General features: G+C 42.9%; 1 pseudogene; it reads left to right on the forward strand.

Moving 5' to 3' along the window:
• Positions 1-18,476: 18,476 nt before the first annotated feature.
• Positions 18,477-24,209, forward strand: LOC121276416 (annotated as a pseudogene).
• Positions 24,210-24,654: the final 445 nt, after the last annotated feature.

A 24,654-nucleotide genomic window follows, 5' to 3' on the forward strand; every position in this document is an offset into this window, starting at 1 on the left:
AAAATATTGCCTCCAGTTTTGATCCCTTCAGATAATGGGTGATACAGAAGTTACGAGGAAAGTTCAGAGGAAGCCCACAAGAGTTATTTGCAGCTTAAAACATGTTACTCAAAGATTTAAACTATAGGGTCTATTCATTTTTGAGATGTATAGATTTCAGGGTAATTTGTTAGAGATATACAAAATAGTTAAAAGACAAGCTTGCCCTCCTATTGAAAGATTATCAAGGTTTGGGGAAGACCAGTATCATACATATAAGTTACACAAGGGTATGGCTAGGTTTGCTGTCAGGTGGTTCTTCTTTTCCCAGAGGCAGGTAGACCTATGGAACAAGTTACTAGTTCATGTATGAGTGCTGACTTGCTGGTAACCTTCAAAAGAGAGTGGGGCCAATTCCTGGCTGAGGTAGAGACCACACAGGTGAAATACCAGGTCGTATAAGCATAGTCAATGTGGTCTTGTGCCTAACATGTTGACTGCCTAATTCAGGACAGAGAAGGATTTTCTAGGTTTTCTTCCCCTGAATTCGTCTTGGGTTTTTATCTGTGTTTAGCCTTTCCCAGGACGACATGTCTGCTGATGGTTAGGGGGTGTTTAATCGCGAAACTTCAGGCATTAAAACTCAGAGGGCCAGGCTTGTTAGAGCAAATTGTCTTTCTAAGTCTGGCATTTTTGTATGTTTGGGTATTTGTCTGCAGGATTTGTTGAGATCATTGCTCCACTTAGTATAACTTTTAGTTTGCTTGCATTCCATTTTAGGTTATGTTTGTTTAGTCTGAGCTTTCTGTTTTTCAGTATATATTTAGTCATTTCAACAACAGATTTTTAACAGTATTCTGCATGTTTTCTACTGAAGTGTTGCTGAACAAACTCCCCCGATCTATTTGCTTTAGTTCCCTTATTTCATTACATTCATCCCTTTTAAAATGAGATACCTGGTTCCAAGTTTTACATATTTCTGACTTGGTGATCAAATTGAACTATAACATTCTACCCGATAAGAGTAACCACCTATCAGAGGGAGAAAATTAGACGGGGAGTGAAACATTGTGCTCTGGAATGAGATTGGAATATTGCACAGAAATAGTCTTAGCAGAACATCCCCAAACCACTTCACCCTGTCCATTTTCCTATTGTAGCAAACACAGGCTTCACCCAATGAATCAACAAAATCTAACTATTAATCAGTAATTTGTCTGAACAACAGCTGCCTTCTGGAATTATTTATGTTTTTTGAAGGTCCAGATATTTGAAATGCTCAAACCAGCAGGTGCATCCATCATTTTACATAGTGAGACCACTCTAAATTTTTTAATCCAGCACAGCATCCAGTGGAACAAAACCAAGGTCAAGTTAAAGCTCTTGTCAAAGTGACAAATTTTAGTTAAAGGCTTCCACACAACAGTCCTATCCATTTGCCAAGTGTCAGACAATACAGAAGTAAATTTAGTCTGCAGAAAGGAATCGTCTGAGAGTTGTATAAAATTGACAAAATTAAGTTCTGGAAGTAGTTTCCTGGAGCCATGAATGTTTTAAACTTAAGACTGAAAATACATTGGGAATGTACTTGAACTATACCCCAGAGACCAACCAAATTATTTAATGTGACTACAAAGCTTCCAATGGGAAATCTCTTGTCTGTTTGTCAAGAGACAGGAGTGATGCATATCAAAAGTTTCACATTGGAAGTTTATCCACTAGTAGCTGAGCCATAAAGACCTGAATGATCATTGATTTGATCCCTGGTCTAACCTCAGCTAGTTTCAGCCAAAGTGACATGGAGCTTCTGAAATTGGTCTTGTTGCCCTTGGATTGGAAAGAGAAATGTCACCTGAGGTTCTTATTCCTGAGTACAATCATTAATATAAATTGAGCATGTGGATAAAGGATAAAGGCAGCATAAGGCTTGGTTGTGATGCCTTCTATGGTTGAATAGCCAGCTGACATAGCAGAGAGCCAGAAGCAGAACTGTGGCATCTGAATCTACAGTGGACATGATCTTCCCCATACACCAGCTATAAGAGAACTGTAGGGAACAGAACATATTTCCCTACCTTGCTTTCAAAGATCTCACAAAAGCAGCATTCAACACCATCAGCAGAGCAGGGCTACACAAGATTTTGGGGAAAATTGGCTGCCCATGAAAGCTCTTTAGTCTCATCTGCTCCTTCCAAGACAACATGCACTGCATTGTACAGTTTGATAGCATCACTTCCAACAATTTCAAAGTAAAGAATGGGGTGAAACTGGGCTGTGTCCTAGCCTCCATTTTGTTGGTGTTTTCTCCTCCATTTTCCTGACCTTTGCCTTCCCTGCAGATTTGGAAGGAATTTATCTGCACACTAGACCAAATAGCAAGTTGTCCAGACTGAAAGTGAAAACAAATATACAGTGGCCTGAAATTTTCCCTCGTTGGGCGTCCGCGATCGGCAGACCTAGGAGCAGTCGTGAAATGGGCCCCTGGCCGTGATATGTTGGCTGGCCAATTAATGGCCAGCCAGCGTGAAACGTGCGCCGAAAAGTTCAGCGCTGCTGGGGTGGGGGCAGGAAGAGGGCGGGTGACAATGTCACCATGGATGTGGGCAAGCGCTGCAGGAGAGCGCCCTGAAGGTAGACAGCTGCCTCAGGAAGCTGAAGAACTGCAAATAATAAAACAAAGCAGAAAAAGCAGAAAAAAATGTCCTGGCAGCGCAATCAAGCACCTGAAAGCATACCTCATAGAAACGCTGCCCCCAGATATTTATTTTAATTTTATTTCCTAACGAAGATTGCAACCCACTCTTGGATGAGGCTTCATGAAAAATGTAAAGGCCATCTGGCCGATTGGCCATGAACTATTGTGTTCAATTGCACTGTTAGTACGCCTTGATCAGAGAACTCCTCTACACTGATGATGCTGTGCTAGTTGCCCATGCAGAAATTCACCCACTCATAGTCTCTCCCATGCCTGTAACCCATTCTCCCCTACCATAAGTGTCAAGAAAACTGTGGTTATGGGACAGGGTGTTGCATCTCCGCCCTCGATCACATTAAATAAACTCTTGTGGACGTGGTTAGCAATTCTGCTACCTTGGGTTCATGGTGACAGACAATCTGACTCTTGATGCAAAACTTGACACACGCAGAGGGAAACGACCTTTGGCGACTTAGTTCATAAAACAGCATCTTGTTCCTACGAGTCAGTTTTCTGTTTTGGAAGCCTGTGTTCTCAGTATCTTGTACGGCTTGTTGTGTGAAGTATGGATGACTTACAGCTGTCAAGAAAAGAAGCTCAACAATTTTCATCTTCAGTGTTTGCAGCCCATTCTCATCTCATGGAAGGTCAAAATCACAAACACCACAGTCTTCTTAAAGGCAAATCTCCCATGTTAACATTTATCAAGCAGGGGTGATTCCATTGGCTCAGGCAGGTTCGCAGGAAGGAAGGCAGACGCAAGGATATTCTGTAAGAGGAGGTAGCTGGAGGCAGAACACCAGTAAGGCATTCAAAGCTCTGCTTCAAAAATGCTTGAAGGCATGACTTAAAGGCCCCAAACATTGACTTTCGCACATGGTAGACAGTAGCCAACACTAGAGGGCAATGGCGACATTACCTGTTGGATGGTATGTACCACTATGATAATCAGTGGGTACAGCAGCTTGACAACAGGCACTAACTTCGAAAACAGCACCTCGAAAAAATGACACCTGATAACCATTTCCTATGTGGCACTTGTAGCTAAACCTGCCTCTCATGGTTAGTCTCTTTAGCCATCAGCAAAAATGTGGAACTATCCCATTGCCAATGGATTTTATGCATGTTTATCATCTCATGTAGATGGAAGGATGCTGACACGCTAGCCTTGAAGAACATGACCATGTTGATGAGCTTTGCACAAGGACATAAAAACCAGCTACCATTGTTTTAGGTAATATATCCCATAATTCACTTGGTTGTGAAGTAATTACTGGTGGATTCTGAGATCCAAACAATGAATGAGAAAATGTCAATGGTGAATCTGAGAAATTAATCATGCCAGTTAATATTGCATCTTTTTTCTGGTTATTTAGTTCCATTGGGCACCAATTCCAGTCTTTTTTCTAGAGCCTTTCTTCATTAGCAGATCAGGCCATCTGAATTATAAAAACCATTAAAGGGTCTTTTATCAGCAGTAATTAACCCGCACCATCACTATAGTGCAACTTTGGTCTTCATATCTAGGGAAACACATGCGTTGGAAGCAGCGTAGCAAAGATTCACTAGATTGGTTCCTGTGATGAGAGGGTTGTCCTATGCTGAGTAAATTGAGACTAAATCTCTGGAGTTTGGAGGAATGAGAGGTGATCTCATCGAAACACACAAGATTCTGAAGAGGCTTAAACAGGGTAGGCATTGAAAAGTTGTTTCCCCTGGCTGGGGGATCTGAAACAATGGGGCACAGTCTCAAGACAAGGGGCTGATCAGTTAGGGCTGAGTTGAGGAATTTCTTCACTCAAAGGGTTGTGAATTTTTGGAATTCTGTACCCTGGAGAGGTGTGGCTGCTCCATCATTGAATATATTTAAGGCTGAGATAGGTGATAGATCGATAGATCGATTGATAGATCGACAGATAGATAAATTGACAGATAGGTCGACAAATAGGCAGATAGGTAGATTGACAGATAGACGGATGGATAGATAGACAGATGGATGGATAGATGGCTGGATGGATGACAGATAGCTAGCCTCATGGGAGGTGATGGGATAGTGGTATTGTTGCTGGGCTAGCGATCCAGAGACCCAGCTTAATGTTTTGGGGACCCGGGTTTGAATCCCGCCATGGCAATTGGTGGGATTTGAATTCAATAAGAATCTGGATTTAAAAGTCTAATGGTGACCATGAAACCAATATCGATTGTTGTAAAAACCCATCTGGTTCGCTAATGCCCTTTAGGGAAGGAAATCTGCTGTCCTTACCTGGTCTGGCCGACATGTGACTCTAGACCGACATCAATGTGGTTGACTCTTAAATTCCCTCTGAACAAGGACAATTAGGAATGGGCAATAAATGCTGGCCTAGCCAGTGATGCCCACATCCAATGAATTAAATAAAATGCTTCGCCTCTCAGGGAATCGAAGGCTAAGAGGAGCAGTTGGGAAAATGGAGTTGAGGCAGAAGATAAGTCATCATATTGAATAGTGGAGCAGGCTTGCAGGGCCCTAAATTCTACTCCTGCTCCTATTTCTTATTTCTTACATTATTATGATGTGGAAACACTACCCAACCCTAAAGGAAAATGGCTCAAGCTCTACCATGGCAGCTGTTAATTTAAATTCACTTTTCACATGTGACCGAGTGTGGTATCAAGGAGCTCTAGCACAACTGAAATCAATGGGAATCGGAGGAAAACTCTCCGCTGGTTGGAGTCATGCCTAGCACAAAAAAAGATGGTTGTGGTTGTTGGAGGTCTATCATCTGGGTCCCAGTATTTTGCTGCAGGAGTTCCCCAGGGTATAGTCCGAGGCCCAAACATCTTCAGCTTCTCCATCAATAACCTTCCCTCCGTCATAAGGTCAGAAGTGGGATGTTCACTGATGATTGCACAATGTTCAGCATCATTCACAACTCCTCAGGTACTAAAGCAATCCATGTCCATATACAGCAAGACCTGGACAATATTCAGGCTTGGGCTGCTAAGTGGCAAGTAACATTCATACCACACAACTACAAGGCAATGATCATCTCAAGCAATAGAGAATCTAAACATCTCCCCTTGACATTCAATGACATTGCCATTGGTGAATCCCCCACTATCAACATCCTGGGGGTTACCATTGACCAGGAACTGAACAGGATAACCATATAAATACTGTGGCTACAAGGGCAGATCAGAGGCTGGGAGCTCTGCAGAGAGTAATTCACCTCCTGACTCCCCCAAGCCTGTCCACCACCTACAAGGCACAAGTCAGGATTGTGATGGAATATTCTCCACTTACCTGGATGAGTGCAGCTCCAATAACACTCAAGAAGCTCAACACCATCCAGGACAACACAGCTCACTTGACTGGCACCCCATCCACCGCTTTAAACATTCACTCCCTGCACCACTGAAGCACAGTGGCAGCACTGTGTTCACCTATGAGTTGCACTTCAGCAACTCACCAAGGCTCTTTCAACAGCACCTTCTAAACACATGACCTAGAAGGGCAGCAGGTGCATGGAACGCCACGAATTCCCCTCCAGGTCACAAACTATCCTGACTTGGAACTGTATAATCATCCCTTCACTGTCACTGGGTCAATATCCTGGAACTCCCTCCCTAATAGCACTGTGGGTGTACCTACAACACATGGACTGCAGCGGTTCAAGAAGATGGCTCACCATCACCTTCTCAAGGGCAATTAGGTATGGGCAATAAATACTGACCTAGCTAGCAATGTCCACATCCCATGAAAGAATAAATTTTAAAAACTTAATTAAATAAACTTGGAATTAAAGGCTAGTAACAGTAATGGAGGCCATGAAATTATTGGATTGTTACAAAAAAACATCTGGTTTTTTGATGCCCTTTAAGGAAGAAAATCTTCCAATCTGCATAAATGCAACTGACTCTTAATTGCCCCCTTATATGACCTAGTAAGCCACTGAGATGTATTCAAAAAGGCAGATCACTAATTAATGATGGTTAATGAATTCAGGCCTTGCCCACATCCCGAAGATGAATAAAAAAATACAAAAATAGATATTCATATGGTTTTATCCAGTTTCTTCTATACATGAAACATGTCCTACACTAATGTTTTTGCTAAACTGCATGTGTACATGGCTTTGCAGTGTCTTGGAAGGTGCCATCCTTGTTCCATGTTAAATGCCATGCCTGTGCAATCATGCAATAATATTAAAGATACCATGCATTGAAAAAACTGGCTGCACAAAGCAAAACCTTTTACAGGGAACATTGCAACTTTTTAGGACACAATAATTCTAAATGTTGTACATTTCACAGTTCAGCAAACATAATGAAAGAGTAGGTTATCCCATCTAAAAAAGAATATCAAGTGGACCCAAGTATTATTGAAGGTTCATGCCATCCTTTACTTCTTTTAAGTCCATCAGGACCTATTAACTTGTTTACCACAGAATAAGAATCATAATGTAGTGAACGCCATTGTCTTAATTAGTTATTAATGTTATTAAATGCCTACAGGCATGCAACGGAGATGATAAGCAGGAAATATAAAGCTTCTAAAATCAAGCATGATTTTGCCTAACAGCTCTTCCTAAAAACACATCCAAAATTATTTAACTGCAAATCTCTTGTGTACAAAATACTTGATCTATCAATAAGTGGAAAGAGGTGCTCAGGGTTTCTTTTGGGAAATGGGGTGGGGGAGGGGGAGCAGAAACATTATGGCATTTCTTTAATTAGAGGCCAGATTGATGTACACACCTGTTACATGCTTCTGTTCAGTGTCTCTGAGATACAGGCCTGGCACATCAATCCTTTAGAATTTGTTTTCTTGATTGATATAGATAAAAGCAGTCAAATAAAAATCTAAAAGCAAAATATTGCCCCCACTGGAAATGTTAAATAAAAACAGGAAATGCTGGAAATAATCAGCAAGTCTGGCAATATCTATGGAAGGACAAATACAGTTAATGTTTCAGGTAAATGGCCTTTCATCAGAACCCAATGATGAAAGGTCCTTGAGATGAAAGGTTAACTCTCTTTCTCTCTGTTCAGATGCCACCTGACCTCTTCAGTGTTTTCCAGCATTTTCTGTTCTTATCTCAGATCAATTTTCAAACATAAAGCAAAGTACTTATTATAATATTCTTCATATCATTGTACTAATATAGAATACTTACAGAATCTACTGAGGTGAGGAAAACACTAACTTTATTGGAACATCTCTTACTGTGTCTACATCTTTCCATGAAATCTACGAGAGAGAGAGATCATGAGACATTGCATCACATCCTGTGAGGATGTATACTATGTCTCTTTAGCATGACACGCATTTAGAATTAATGTTACACTACACTTTTGACTTCTCTCCCCTTCTTAGTTTTATCCATTCCATTCATCACACCAATGAATTGTGCTGGGCTGTGGTTCCATGGGTAATACCAGCTGTTCATTACCTGTTCATTATCCAAGTGACCATTCATTATCTGCTGGCCTGGACAATAAACTGGATTTTCCTCTGGAATCCTGCCTAGCAGTGGTTGTAAAAGCAACAGACAATAGGGTAAAATCAGCCCTACTGGTGCCTCCTCACCCTAAGCTCTTTATCACCTTCCCATGTGTCCCTGCTGCTGGCCACCTACAGCATGTGCCTGTTGTTAAGACGTGTGACTTAACCTCCCAGTGGGATTCCTTGCCATCTGCCCATCTCCTCTCTGTCCCCTTAAAGTGATGGTAGTCTGAGATAGTGGCAGTAGGGCCCCAAATTTTGTAAATGGAGAAAGTATGAAATAGGCTTTTTCTCCCTTAAACTCAGCAGCTGTAGACTTTCTTTAAGAGCTTCAGTGCCGGTGAAAGTTCTTCCTCTTCAGATGCTGCAGCAGGGATCCCCGTAGCAGTACCACCTCATCACCTTTCCCGCCCTTTCCTCCTGAGGACAGAAATTCTGCTGGAAGACTCATCCTGCACATCAAATCAGTCCTAACTCCTACTCCACTCCAAAAAAAGGAACCCTACTTTGACATCAGACTTTTTAATGTACGGGGTTTGGAGAAACCTCACACTGAGCTTAATCCTATCCCATTCAATCTCCATGCACAAGGGTACATTCATACAGTCACTGGACAGTGATTAGGAATGAAAACCCTGACAGATAGTTCACTCCTTATCCTTGAGATGCTGAGGAAACTAGTTCTGACAAGAGATCACCATCAGAAATGATATCCTATCCTTTCTCCTTTGTTATTTTAACAGCATCCATTGAGTACTGGGGAAGTGATCACCATTGTGAGCTTTCCTTCAGAGCATATTATAAAAAGAGGAGCTTACAAATTATACTATTTTATGATCCTTGGTGCTAAAATTAAAGTTTTCTCTGCATTAGGAAGAGAATGTGTGTTGGTGGGAGCTCTCGGTGGTGAGTTTACAAGTGGATTGTCCAAGAAGCTGAACATGTAAGATATGCAATTCAGGTGGCAATGCCCTTTCACAACACATTGGCCTCACAATGTGAGTTAAATAGGGACTAGCTGGTATCAAATCTTGAAATATAATCACTTCACCTCTGGGAAGTATGTGTGAATTGAGGCCAGGCAAAAGGATGGCAACATTTTCTCTTTAGAACGGCTGATGATAATTACATTATGAATGAAACAGGTTCCTGGTCAAACCAGTTTGATTTGTCATACACCCACACCATGGAAGAGTCCCAGATACAGTGCAGTACTAATTGGAAATGAGCTGCAATCTCTCATGAGCTCATGTTATTGCTCCAGAATGTAAATATCTTTTAAAAGATTAACTGAATTATCTTTGCAGCAAAAAGGAGAAAATAAAGTCTTGATTTTTTTCCCTATTTTTGACTGGTTTTCTCCCCTTCCAAATGTGGAGCTTTCTGATGGGTTTTAATTTCATGGGGACCTGATTCTTTGTAGCATTTTACTCAGAGGTGTATTCTTCCTGCGTGAATCAACACAGTGAGCGTTGCCATTTATTCTATTATGGCATTCATCACACCCAATTCAATCACATCTGCATCAGAGCTCCACACAAATATACTTTCTAACAGAGATCACAGGATAATGAGCAGGAACTGGAACCCTGACTGATGTTCACTCAATTTCCTAGAGATAAATCAATCATAGAATCCCCAAGCTAAGAATGACAGAGGGAGAAAAGGAGAGCAATAGAGACTGGGATGGTTTGAAAGTTCTCATCTGCCTTATCCTCATTTGTATTAAAATTGGCAAAATAAAACTCTAGAATTTGAGCACCAGGGTGTAGGTAAGAGTGAGAACGTGCAGACAGCATAGTTTTTTTATATTGTATTTAGTGGAGTTCAAATGTGTTGACCCCTGATACCCAAGTCTCATGCAGCCAACAGAAATCTCAAAGTAAATCTCTCAGATTCATTAAGGCCAGCCATCATGAACATCCATGCACGAGTGAGCCACTAAACCCAATTTAAAAATCATTAAAGAGGGAGAGTGTCAGAGAGAGATGCTTCTAATGATCCCTATAAAAACAAGGATTGAGGTTGTATTCAATCTGGACCCTAGTAGCATTACTGAATGAGATAAGAGAATCTTAGCCAAATGGAATTGGGAACTCTTGCTTTATATGTTATATTGTTCCCAGTGAGTGAAAACTAATAGACAGTGCCTGGTGTACCAAACTGCAATATGTTGCATGTAAATTTCTGATTTTTTCAGTTGGATGTATGTGAAATTTATCAGAAGTGTAAAAACCCATCCTTTCAGTGGTCTTTCAAACATCACAAGCAAACCCTTGCCATAATATGAGAGATAAGCAAAACACTGCAGATGCTGGAAATCTGAAACTAAAACAAAAACAAAAATAGCTGGAACAACTCAGCAGGTCTGACGGCATCTGCAGAGAGGAGAACAGAGTTAATGTTTCAAGTCCGTATGACTCTTCATCAGAACTCTGTTGGATGAGACGAAGAATAAAATGAAACTGGGGGCAACGACAGCTTAGAGATAGCTTAGAGATAGGGTGAGTCGGTGCTGCTGGAGGGAGAGGTCGAGTGTGTTCATATGGCGGTGCATAGCACTGAGTGTGGATCTCAGGATGCGATGAGAACAGCAGTCCGAGGAGTGTGGTATGTCCCAGAGATACCTATAATCCTGGGTGGGTTCAAAACATGAGGGATGGAACTTCAGTTGGAATCCACGTGGGGTAAGTCGGAGACGGAGACAGTCACTGAGGAAGGAAATATGGCTGTGAAAGTGAGTTTTAGTAAACACCTTGTCAAACACCAGGAGAGAAATGGAAAGCAATGAAGGTGAACAGGGCAAAAGAGACAAGTGGAAATCCTGTCGGAGAGAAGAGCAGCACTTCTTCAAGGTAGGCATTTCTGGAAGAGAAGTGGCAGTCAATTAAACACTAAGATAAAAGCAAAACACTGTGGATGCTGGAAATCTGAAACAAAAACAAAAATAGCTGGGAAAACCCAGCAGGTCTGACAGCATCTGTGGAGAGGAAGACAGAGTTAACGTTTCGAGTCCGTACGACTCTTCATCAGAACCATTTGAGTTCTGATGAAGAGTCATATGGACTCGAAATGTTAATTCTGTCTTCCTCTCCACAGATGCTGTCAGACCTGCTGAGTTTTTCCAGCTATTTTTGTTTTTGTTTTTGTTCCATAATATGAGAGTTTGTTTTCTCTTGTCAAACATTGTAATGTTAAGGTGCTGCTCAAACCAGTGTTAAAAGCTGTTATTTACATCTACCACTAATGGAAAGTTCCTTCACTGTTGGTTAGGTACATGACTGTGACCCACATGGACTTGACATCAGCAGCAATATGTGAAGAGGGCTGGGGAGCACAAATAGGCCTGGAATGAGCAAAAACTGACTGTAGATCAATTGCTTGTATTGTATGTTTAACTCCAATACTGAGAATAAAAACGTCTCTGTAACAGCTGCTGTAATGATTTTCATGACTGCCAGGACTATTCTAGAAATCCCAGCATCAGAACCCTGAGAAAAACTACTGCGAGAACGGAAGAATATTGTGCCAAAGAAAGCAGCTGCTCTGAAGCTGTGAAGTTAGATCAATTCTGGGGTTTTGCTCAGTTTACCTTTTGGAGGCCACAGGGAAATTTTGCAGACCTCTCCCAGGGAGATTAAATGGCATGGGTTATGATATACGTGCCTTGTGGAAGGAATTGGTCTGAAGGAGCCAAGTTAACTTTATTGTTCCATGTTTTCTTATATTAAAATCATTACTGGTAGGAACAACCTGACAAGCGGTAGGATAGATTTTTTCGGCTTTTAAATATTTTGCTTTGAAAAATATAATTTTGATGATCTGAGTGCGTGATTCTGATTCTCTGCCATTTAACTTACTTAATGAATGGCAGAAAATCCATTGTAAGCAATGGATGCTACAGAAAACATACATCTATTTAATAACAAGCAATAAAAGAGGGCTATCTTCACCTTTAATGGGCTTCAATAGCCTATAATTCTAAAAAAATAGTATATAATCTTTCACCCAACATACATCAATTTCCTAAAATAGTTATCAGTGTTAAGTCTGATGCAGTAATATTTATAAATACAGCGTAAGGTGTCAATACTTTTAGACTCTTCTTTTCAATTATTTTAAGGAATGTTACTTCCCATAAAGCCCTTTTAATATGAACATATGAACATGCGAATTAGGAGCAGGAGAAGGCCATTCGGCCCCTCAGGCTCATGACTGATCTGATTGTGGCCTCAATTCCACATTCTGCCCACCCCGATAACCTTGGACTCCTTTGTTGTAATGTAATTATTTACCACTCAAGCTTCTTCTCCTGATCACACATATGCAGCAATCAAAGGGGCTCAATGAGCAGCCTGCAAGTGTAACTCTTCGTTGCCTATCAGAGAGTATGTAAGCGTTGGACCCTAGAATATTCCAATCTTCCTTACGGCTCCAATGAGATGTTTTGCTTCCTATTAGCACCAATTTATTGGAGGTAAGGTCAAGTACTCAGCAGAGTGAAGGAAATCAAATTTGGCATCACACTAGTCTATGGCACAGCAAGAAATGAATTATAATATTTTTGCTTTGTGCTTATATAGGTAAGTGTTTCAGTGCTGGGGAAAGGAATTCTTCTCCACTCTTTTTTTGCACCAAGTATCTGGTAAAGAGTTAAGGTGCCAAAATATCCCTGGACAACCATAAGTCATGTGCAGTAGATCTGTGAGCACACAAATTTAGGCTGGACCTAGAAACACCAGAGGATTGGCAGCAGGCAACTTATGCAGGGGCAGGTTTGAGTGTAAGTTCAAAAGAGGAAAAGATAAGGACAAGGAATTCCCATTCCATGAATATTCCCAGCTCCTACCTAACTGTATAGTCAAGGATCAGCAACAGTTCAGAATGACTGCAGCTTTTCTGGGCGTCCTGCCTGGAAATTCCTGAAAATGGTAGCAAGTTAATTAATATTGCCCTTCTCATAAAATAATAACATAAATTTGCATTTATACAGTGCTTTTCCTGTACCAAAATGGCCCAAGGCACTTTACAGAAGTGTAAGGAAAAAAATGAAGAATTTTTTAGGAATGGTGACCAAAAATTTGGGTGAGGGGTGATTTTTGAAGAGGATCTTAAAAGAGAAGAAGTTGGGGATGCAGAGAGGTTTAGGGATGGAGTTTCAGAGCATGTAGCCTATTGAATTAAGACTGGATGCCAATGGTAGGACAAGGAAAGCTAGGGTGACTAGATTTTCTAAAGTCAAGACCAGGTCACATTAAAAAGCCTTGGGAAGGTGGGGCTCTGAGATGATTGACAAGTTGGGCAACCAATGGCAGGAATCTGGGGGCAGGGCAGTTGCAAGGAGCAGGTCATGCAATGACAATGGCATAAACACTCAATAGTTGTGTAATCAAAAGAGTGAAAAGCTTGTCACCAAATTGGCATAATTGTTTCTGCTTGCATTACTTTTTGCTGATTTTTTAGGTATTAGAATATTAGGATGCAGTTATAGCGTGAGATTGGTATTAATCTAATTGCATTTCAAGTGAGGGGTCTATGGATTGAAAGGGGGTGAAGGGTCTGCCCTGCCTTTGTTGTAACCTCTGTGCCTGGGACTGGCCACCGCTGCACGCCCTGGCTCTCATTCACTCACCAGCTGCTGTGCTCTCCACTGGCTCTGGCATGTTGTTGTATTATTTAAATATTATAATCTCAGGACTTGCCTCTTCAGAGCAAATTATTTGGATGCCAAAAGTATGTGGCCCTTGGACGTCAGGAAGCGAAGCTGAAGGCTGTTCTGGAGGAACAATTAGGGTGGGAAAAAGTAATGGCTTTAATGGGGAATGCAGCATCAAAAGTAAAGCTGAGGGCGTGGCTGAGCAAGTCGGTTGCTGCAGAAACATCATGGTGAGTGGAGAGCCAAAAGCTGGACAGTTGGGATTTTGAAAGTGCAGTTTTAAGTAAATGGGGAGAAAATTTTCTAGGGATGGACACAGGAGGAAGTAGGGTTGGGAGGGCGAAGGGTGTTGTGGTTGGACAGTGATACAAGGAAATGATCCTTCAGATAACCTCATTTGACTGACAGGAAAGGAGTCAATCGTGGGGGAAGGTGATGGTGTTATGGTATTGTTGCTGGACTAGTAATCGAGAGACCCAGGCTAATACTCTGGGGAGACAGGTTCAAATCCTGCCAGAGCAGATGATGGAATTTGAATTCAATAAAAATCTGGAATTAAAAGTCTAATGATGTCCATTAAACCATTGTCAATTGTTGCAAAAACTCATCTGGTTCACTAATATCCTTGAGGGGAAGGAAATTTGCCATCCTTAACCTGTCTGGCCTATATGTAACTCCAGACCCACAGCAATGTTGTTATGTGTGTTATGGTAAAATGGTTAAATGCCCTCTGAAATGGTCAAGCAAGCCACTCAGTTGTATCAAAACACTACAAAGCCTCAAAAAAGGAATTAAGCTGGACGGACCACCCGGCATCGACCTAAGCACTGGAAATGACAATGGCAAACTCAGCCCTGTCGACCCTGCAAAGTCCCCCTTACTAACAACTGGGGACTAGTGCCAAAAATGGAACAGCTGTCTCACAGACTACTCAAGCAACAGCCGGACTCATGGAATCATATCTTACAATGTCCCAGACACCACCATCACCATCCCTGGGCAGGACAGACCCAGCAGAGGTGGTGTTACAGTGGTATACAGTCTGGAGGGAGTTGCCCTGGGATGCCTCCACATCGATTCCGGACCCCATGAAGTCTAATGGCATCAGGTCAAACATGGGTGTACCACCCTTCCTCAGCTTATGAATCAGTGCTCCTCCATGTTGAACACCACTTGGAGGAAGCACAGAGGTGGCAAGGGTGCAGGATGTACCCTGGGTGGGGGACTTCAATATCCATCACCAAGAGTGGCTTGGTAGCAATGCTATTGGCTGAGCTGGCTGAGTCCTAAAGGACTTAACTGCTAGACTGGGTCTGCGGCAAGTGGTCAGGGAAGAACATACTTGACCTCACCAACCTGCCTGCTGCAGATGCATCTTTTCATGACAGTATCGATAGGAGTGACCACCGCAGAGTTGTTGTGGGGACATAGTCCCGTCTTCACATTGAGGATACCCTCAATGTTGTGTGGCACCACTACTGTGCTAAATGGGATAGATTTCCAACAGCAACTCAAGACAGGGCAGCCATGGGGTGCTGTGGGCCATTAGCAGCAGTGGAATTGTACTAAAACACAATGTGTAACCTCATTGCCTGGCATATCCCCCGCTCTACCATTACCATCAAGCCAGGGGATCAACCCTGGTTCAATGAAGAGTGCAGGAACATATGCCAGGAGCAGCATCAGGTATACCTCAAAATTAGGTGTCAAACTGATGAAACGAGAGCACAGGACAACTTGAGTGCCAGATAGCAGAAGCAGCAAGCAATAGACAGAGCTAAGCGATCCCACAACCAACGGATCAAAGCTAAGCTCTGCAGTCTTGCCATATCCAGTCATGAATGGTGGTGGACAATTAAACAACTCACTGGAGGAGGAGGATCCACAACTATCCCCATCCTCAATGATGGGGGAGCTCAGCACATCAGTGCAAAAGATAAGGCTGAAGCATTTGCTACAATCTTCAGCCAGAATTGCGGAGTGGATGATCCATCTCAACCTCCACCCAAGCTCCCTAGCATCACAGATGCTAATTTGATTCATTCCACATGATATCAAAAAACAGCTGAAGTATTGGAGAGTGCAAAGGCTATGGGCCCTGACAATATTCCAGCAACGCTACTGAAGACATGTGCTTCGGAACTTGCCACACCCCTAACCAAGCTGTTCCAGTACAGTTACAACATTGGCATCTACCCAGCTATGTGGAAAACTGCCCTGGTAAGTCTGGTACACAAAAAGCAGTATAAATCCAATCCGGCCAATTACCACCCCATCAGTCTTTTCTCAATTATCAATAAAGAAATGGAAAGGTTCATCAACAGTGCTATCAAGTGGCACTTCCTTTGCAATAGTCTGCTCACTGACGACCAGTTTGGGTTCCGCCAGGGCCACTCAGCTCCTGACCTTATTACAGCCTTGGTTCAAAAATGAACAAAAGAGCTGAACCCCCGAGGTGAGTTGAGAGTGACTGCCCTTGACATCAAAGCCGCAGAGGAAAGAGGGCATGATGAATTGAGATTCAAGTTGAAATCACCAAGGGTGAGAAGTTATTGGCACAATGGCTGAAAGAGGAAGGCAGTGAAGATATTTCAATGAGAAAATCTTTATGCTACCTGGATGGGCGATAAGAGAATGAGAATTTTAAATGGGCAGCAAGGGGATGGAGGAAGGTGAGATCTTCAAAGGAGGAGTAAGTGCCAGAAGAATATGAGGACAGAACTAGGTGTGATTTGATGACAAGAGCCACGTCACCACTGTGGCAATCTGAGCAATGCATGTGGTGGAAGGTACCGCCAGGCAGGGGGGTTTCATTTAGGGCAAAGGTGTGATCATCCCTCAGCCAGGCTTCCACCAAGGCCAGGATGTCAATACAATTATGCCCAATTAACTTATGAATGACAAGGACCTCGGTCACAAATGAACAGACATTCTGGAGGGTGATCTGAAGAGGTGCAATGGAAGCTGATCAGCTCGCAGAATCCACAGGGCCATCGCTGGGAGGGGTGAGTTAGACAGTATGGTGATTGGCAAGATTAGCCCCCAGTGGGTGCACTTGGCTGGAATGTCAGTGAGAAAGCAAGATGGGGCACTTTGAGTTGCTGATGGGGAGGCAGCAATGAATGCTTCAATGGACCCGATGGAGAATGCCAAGGGAGGCAGAGAGGGAAGCTGAAGGCTGGGATTTCCTGGCCCCATCATGGTGGGACCCACCGCGGGAGATTTGGCAGCCCAGTCAAAAGTCCATTGATTTTCAGCGGGACTGGACGATCCCAGTGGTGAGCAATGCCGGGAAATCCTACCCCTGGGGCGGAATCATCCAGTCGCGTTGGCGGCAGGCATGAGCGGATAATAAGGTGAGAAGGCCAAAAATTGGTTTTATGCCGTCATTAAGCCATTTTCCGATCGTCTGCTCCACCCATCAATGGCTGGCCGCGTCTCCCGCAGTCTCCAGAGGATATGAGGTCAGATGGGGATATGAGGGTATGTGTGAGAGAGTGAGTGGTGATGTCCCTTGAGCTGGCAGTGAGTGAGATGCCATTGAATGTCTGATGGGCTTGTGAGTGTGCGAGTTTACAGTGATGAGATGGTTGGCGGCACGTTTTCTGCACTGGATGGCCGACCTCCTGTGTGCAGCGTTGGCACTGGTCATCTCTGCCATTGCCTCCTAAGCCAGAGTGGTGTGACTGATGGACTTCATGCAGCCAGAGCAGGGGTAGAGGACATCAAGGCGGGCCTCCACAGTGTCCAGAAGGCAACCCAGGGATGCGTCACTGAATCAGGGGGCTGCACTCTTCTTGGCTTTTCAGGCCTTGTCTTCACCAGAGCTGTTCTGGGTGCAAGCATTGAGAACTCTGTGTGTGGCTGCAGTTAAAATATGAGGAAGCGACGAGGTAATGGCATGGTGGGTGAATTGAAGGCCGCCTGCCAGCGAGATGGCATGTTTCCTGCGGCTGCATAATTAATGAGGTGGGAAGGGGACAATATGGCATCAAAACCCATCATTCCGACCAGCGGGTAAAACATCTTTTTTCACACCCGCAACTGCACTTAGTGCAAATCTGGACGATTTTGACCCCACTCTTATCAAAGAGGCAATCAAGCCCTGGACAGGTGGCAGGAGAGAAGGAAGGTTGAGGTGTGCTTTAGAGTTGGCATATGGATTTGGGAGGGTAGAGTACTCCACAGGGGAGAAATAAAAGGGGCATGATTACAGGAGAGAGGGATCTAGGAGAGGTAAAGAGAAAAGTAAAATTGGGGGAAAAAAATTTGTGGAAATAGAAGTGATGGGCTCGAATTCAGAGCAGCAGCCAAAAAGTGCACACGATTGGACACAGGGAAAACTCAAGTCAGGTTGGTCTGTTCATGTAGCAATTATTAAGATATATATCCTGATAGTAAACAGAGAAGAGAAAGCAGACATAAGAAGACATCCGGAGTTAAAATCAGAGATTCCATGGTGAGATAACATTGACATAGGTAGGACGGAGTTGGCATAGAGCATCAACAGCTCAGCTGGTAGAGCAGGTGACTATAAAACTGGCACCCTTAGGTCGCTGATTCAAATTCAGCTCAAAAGAAGCTTCACACCTTCTTACTTTTTTCTGCTTCGGGTGAGTGCATGAGGAAATGGTAGAACCAAGCTTGCCTTGCTTCCCAAAATGTGTTAAGTCACAGCTTACCTCCTCGCCATGTTGGGTGGTTGTTATGGACTTGATTTTCCAGACTGGTTGCTCATTAGAAATATCAAACTTTATTTATAAAGTTATAAACTCCGACAGAAACATCTGGTATGTCTATCCTTAGTTGAACAATTTCAAGAGGGACCACCAGCACTTCAGTGGTTACAGGTGGAACATCATTTTGTTGGGGTATCTTCCTTCTTCTCAGGTGATCCAGTTACTAGCTTTTATCAAGCTCCACAACCGGAAGAAGAACCCCCAATCTAAGGTTCCCCATGCTTAGAGATGATTCATTCACACTGTCACGTGATAGTATACAGCACAATAAGTCTTAAAGCTACAGTTACTACATTCCTTAAAGCTACAATTACTACATTCCCCCCCTTGCCTTTAAAATTTTTGTACAATTTTTATTTACAAAAACATCTACTTTCATGGCATTACAAATATATACACGGATCACTGAATTATAAGATAAAAGCAAAAAACTGCGGATGCTGGAAATCCAAAACAAAAATAAAAATACCTGGAAAAACTCAGCAGGTCAGAAGTTCTGTTGAAGAGTCATACGGACTTGAAACGTTAACTGTGTTCCTCTCTGCAGATGCTGCCAGACCTGCTGAGTTTTTCCAGGTATTTTTATTTTTGTCATGGAATTATAAGTTCAGTCTCTCAGGTGGTTTCCTGATCCAGGTGGAACATCATAGCTCCACGACTTTTGAATCTCTTACAGGATCCACATTATCTGGAACCACAACTTTAGGCACAGGCAGTTCAGTGTTATCTACTCCGACAGAAACATCTGGTATGTCTATCCTTGGCTAACAATTTCAAGAGGGACCACCAGCACTTCGATGGTTACAGGTGGAACATTATTTTGTTGGGGTATCTTCCTTCTTCTCAGGTGATCCAGGTATTTGTGGGTGATTTGGCCCTCCACTTCTACATGTTATGACAAGGGTCCAGTCACAGAAAGTTTTACACCGGGTAACCAACTCGTCTCCCCACTGAAATTTTGTACTTATACTGCTTCACCAACAGTAAATCTCGCTCATAACTATGGAAATCCTGAGTTGCTTTTTGATTCCCTTGACTTTTCTCCACCTTCCCCTTTAAATTAGGAAGTATCAGGTTTAATCTCGTTCAAAGGCATCACTTCATAATTAACTCTGAAGGTTTTGAACCTGTAGTAGTCTGGGGGGCTATTCAATAGTGAAACAGGAAACGTGAAAGTTTAGTCTCCAATGATCCTCCTGTTTCATCGCAGCTTTAAAGGTCTGTACTGCTCTCTCAGCTAATCCGTTAGACGACAGATGATATGGTGCCGTCTTTATGTGTTTTATACCATTTAGGCTCACAAATCTTTGAAATTCAACGCTAGTAAATGCAATACCAATGTCTGAGATGATTACTTCTGACAACCCATGTATAGAAAAGCTTTGGTGTAACTTTTCTATAGTCTCACCTGATGTTGGTAACCTAGCCTTGTAAACGTCTAGCCATTTGGAATGTGCATTAATTATTAGTAGGAACATGGTGCTAGAGAAGGACCGACGTAATCCATGTGCAGTGTCACCCAGGGCCTACCAGGCCATTCTCAAGAGTGTAGTGGGGCCGCAACAGGTAACTTCTGTAGTTGTTGGCATTGTATACTGTGTTTAACTGCCTTCTCAATATCACCGCCCATGTCCAGCCACTAAATGTAACTTTGTGCGATCATCTTCATTTCTTGAGATTCCTGGATGTGTGCTGTGCAACTCTGCTAAGAGCGGTTCCCTTCCTTGTGAAGGAACAACTACTCGCACAACTCATAACAGGATACTAACTTGACTGCTCAATTCATTCCTTCAAATGAACAATGGCTTCGATTTGTCAGGGACAGGTTCCTAGGACCATCCTTTTAACGCTTGGTTTCTCACTCTAGACAGGTCTGGATCATGATTCATCCAGTTTCTTATCTGCCTTGTGCAGACTGGCGAGGAATCCAGGAAATTCATCGCTAATATGATCTCTTGGGGAATTGGGGCATGTTCATTGCTTTCCTGCAAAGGAAGGTGGCTTAGGGCATCAGTATTGGCTATATACATCCCTAGTAAGTGCACAAAAGTGTATTCATATGCTGATAAAATTAGAACCCATCTTTGAATTCACGCAGAAGCTATGGGAGGGATAGCTTTTTCTTCACTGAGTAGACCCAAGAATGGTTTGTGACCAGACACAATTGTAAAGTGTCAGCCATGTACTTTTGAAGGAATTTTTTAAATCCGAAAATAATTGGTAATCCTTTCTCAGTTTGCGAATACCCTTTTTCAGCCATGAAAAGGGTCTGGACACGTAGCCTATCAGACTTTCTGAACTGCGTCCAACTTGTGTGTTAGTACCACTCCCACACCACAGGGGGACACGTTGCAGGTTAGTACCAGTTCCTTTGTCAGGTTGTAGAGTACTAATAAGTTTGAAGAGTGCAAGAGTTGTTTAACTTTCGTGAAGGCTTCTTCCTGGGTGCCTTCCAAACCCAAAGCTGGTTTTTCTTTAATAATGAGTATAGAGGGGCTAAGACCATTGATAAGTTCGATAGAAATCGACCATAATAATTAACCATTCCTAAGAATGACTTGAGTTCAGAGGCATTTTTAGGTGAAGGTGCCTCCTTAATAGCTTTAAATTTTTCTTCCACCTGCTGGCCCAAATAAATGACTTTGCTTGCCTGATAGGTACACTTTTCTCTTTATAAGTGCATCCCTGCTTCCAAAAATTGTTTCAGGACTTCCTCCGAATTAGCCAAGTGTTCAGCTTCCGTGAACCCCGTTATTAGGACGTCATCTGGGTAACCCATGACTTGAGGTCGTCCATGTAGCAAGCTCTCCATTGGCCTCTGGAAAATCATGCAGGCTGAGGAAATACCGAAGGGCAGGTGCGTATATTGATATCACCCTTTGTGGGTGTTTGTGGTCATAAACGCTCTGGAAGTATCACCCAGTTCCAACTGCTGATACATCTGGCTCATATCTAGTTTAGTATAAGTTGACCCTCCTGCTAATTTAGCATAGAGATCCTCAATCTTGGGGATGGGGTACTTGTCCAACTTGGCAGCTTTGTTGACTGTTAGCTTATAGTCCCCACATGGTCTGATCCAGTTTTAAGACAGGGGCTACAGATGCTGCCCACTCTGAGAACTGAACCAGCTGTATGACCCCCCAGCCTCTCTAAATGGTACAATTCAGTATCAACCTTTTCCCTCAGAACATATGGCACCGGCCTTGCTTTAAAGAAACAAGGAGTTGTTTCCGAATCAACGTAGATCTCAGCCTGTACGCCTTTGATTCTCTCTAGCTCATCTCAAAAAACCTTGTCATATTTTTTTAGCAGCTCTGGCAGTCCTCCTACTCTGAGCTGAAAAATGTCAGACCAATTTAGTTTAATTTCTTTCATCCAGTCATGACCTAGAAGGTTTGGTCCTTCACCTCCTACTACCATCACTGGGAGTTGGGCTGTTTGGTGCTTATAATAAACAGGTACAGTGGTAATACCCTTCACTTAGATAGCTTCGCCAGTATAAGTTTCCAGTTTGGCTGAAGTCTGCTCCAAATTCAATTGTTGAGTATCTTTGTTTAAATATCTGAAGGTGTGCTCTCCCACTACAGTGGTTGAAGCATCAGTGTCCACTTCCGTCATTAACATCATTTACCTGCAGAGTAACAGTGACTGGCTCTTTCTTCCCTACTTTTATATTAGATAGGGAGTAAATATCAGAATTGGTGGTTTCTGGTTCTTCCACATTATGTACTTCAATTAGCTTAGTTTGCTGCCTGGGAGTCTGTTTCAATCTTGCTTTACAATGCTTCAGGCTGATGCCCCCCTTTATGGCAAAAATAACACTCCACCTCTTTAAAACAGCAAGTTTCAGGAGTATGATTGCTTCCACATTGGTAACAATTCATTTTCAGATTTGCTGTTGAGCTGTATTTATTTTAGATTTTCTGGTAGCAGGGTCTGCCTCCCGCTTCGTGGCACAGTCCTGGCTTTTCGTGTCATACGCAGCTGTCCGTTCCTGCCCCAACTGGAAAACGACACCATTTTGTGCACCTCATGTGTGCAGTTCTGGTTGCTACATTATAGGAAGGATGTGATTGCAGTGGAGGGGGTGCAAATGGAGATTCACCAAAATGTTGCCTGGGATGAAACATTTAAGTTCTGAAGACTTGGGTTGTTTTCGTTGGAGCAGAGAAGACTGAGGGGTGACCTGATCAAGGTGTACAAGATAATGAGGGGCATGGATAGGGTGGATAGTGAGCAGCTGTTCCCCTTTGTTGAAGGGTCAGTCACAAGGGGACATAAGTTCAAGTGAGGGGTAGGAGGTTTAGGGGGGATGTGAGGAAAAACTTTTTTAACCAGAGGGTGGTGATGGTCTGGAATGCACTACCTGGGAGGCTGGTGGAGGCGGGTTGCCTCACATCCTTTAAAAAGTACTTGGATGAGCACTTGGCACCTCATAACATTCAAGGCTATGGGCTAAGTGCTGGTAAATGGGATTAGGTAGGTAGGTCAGGTGTTTCTCATGTGTCGGTGCAGACTCGATGGGCCAAAGGGCCTCTTCTGCACTGTGTGATTCTGTGATTCATATAGCCTGCATGCTTTCTGTCGCATGCGCTATTTCCAGTGCTTTTTAAAGCAAGGTCTGCTTCAGCCAATAATCGTTGTTGCATGGCATCAACCTGCAGACCAAATGAAATCTGAGCACATCGTTTAGGGGCTCCCCGAAATCAGAGTGTTCAGTCAGTTGTTTCAATTTTGCCACTTATGTAGCAATGGTCTCCCCTGGGGTCCTAACTCTCAAATTAAACCGAACCTCTGCAATGGTGACTGAGGGTTTGGGTTGAAAGTGTCCCTTAATGAGGTCTACCAATTCACCGAAGGTCTTTGAACCAGGTGCATTCGGGGCTGTCAAACTTCGGATTAAATTATTAAATTGCTCTCCTCTTTTCCTCCCCCATTATTTGATTTGCCTGGAAATAGAACCTAAGGTGTTCTACATATTGACACCAATTCTCTGTAGATGGTTTTAAGGGGTCAATCCTGCCAAAATGTGGCATATCTGGTGAGTATGTCTTCCTTTTCTTCTATTTAAACATGATACTCACGGTCGCTGTGCGAGGGACAACGCTGGATCCGATTTATCCTCCCCACCAGTTTGTTATGGACTTGATTTTCCAGACAGGTTTCTCATTAGAAACATCGAACTTTATTTACAGGCTGCAGCAGCACTTGCTTGCTTACATCAAGCTCTACAAATAGAAGGAGAACTCCCGCTCTAAGTTTCCCCACACTTAGAGCTGATTCGTTCACAAAATCATTTGATACTATACAACACAATAAGTCTTAAAGCTAGAGTCACCACATTCCTTAAAGCAACAATCACTACAGCGACAATGAAGCCCATCTTCAAAGCACATCAAGAAGATTCTTGACAGCGTTGGTATTGAAGCTAATGATGAGCGACTGAATAAGGTCATCAGTGAGTTGAAAGGCAAGAATGTGGATGATGTCATCACTGCAGGCAATGCCAAGTTTGCTCCTGTCCCTGCTGGAGGTGTTGCAGCTGCTGGTGCTACAGGTGGTGTTACTCCAGCTACAGCCACTGCTGTTGAAGAAAAGAAAAAAGAAGAATCTGAAGAATCAGATGATGACATGGGCTTTGGTCTCTTCGACTAAATACAAAACTGTTTAAAATAAACTGTTCTGTGTTCTTAAAAAAGAAGAAAAGAAACAAGCTGTTGTCCAAGTTCAGACACAGCTGTGGCAAGTGAGTGATGTCCGGTACAAAAAACAGAATTACCTGGAAAAACTCAGCAGGTCTGGCAGCATCGGCGGAGAAGAATAAAGTTGACAGGATGTCCAGTCGGAGTGATGTCCAGTAGCTAGTTAAAGCGTAGAATATCTTTCAGATGATGTCCTGATGGAGGTATTTTGTGGGAATGAAAATCAAGAGGTGTGCAGAGTTGGTTGTGGCAGCAGAAAACAATGGCGAGGGTGGAGAAATGTATTTCGGTCCAGAAGGATGAATCACTGGCCATGATCCAGCCTGTAGCTAAAGCTGCAAAACCAGTAAAACCAGTAGGCTGGTCGCAGGTTCATTAGGGAACACTAGCAGCGAGAG

The sequence above is a fragment of the Carcharodon carcharias genome, chromosome 1 (assembly GCF_017639515.1).
Source record: "Carcharodon carcharias isolate sCarCar2 chromosome 1, sCarCar2.pri, whole genome shotgun sequence".
Classification (NCBI taxonomy): domain Eukaryota; kingdom Metazoa; phylum Chordata; class Chondrichthyes; order Lamniformes; family Lamnidae; genus Carcharodon; species Carcharodon carcharias.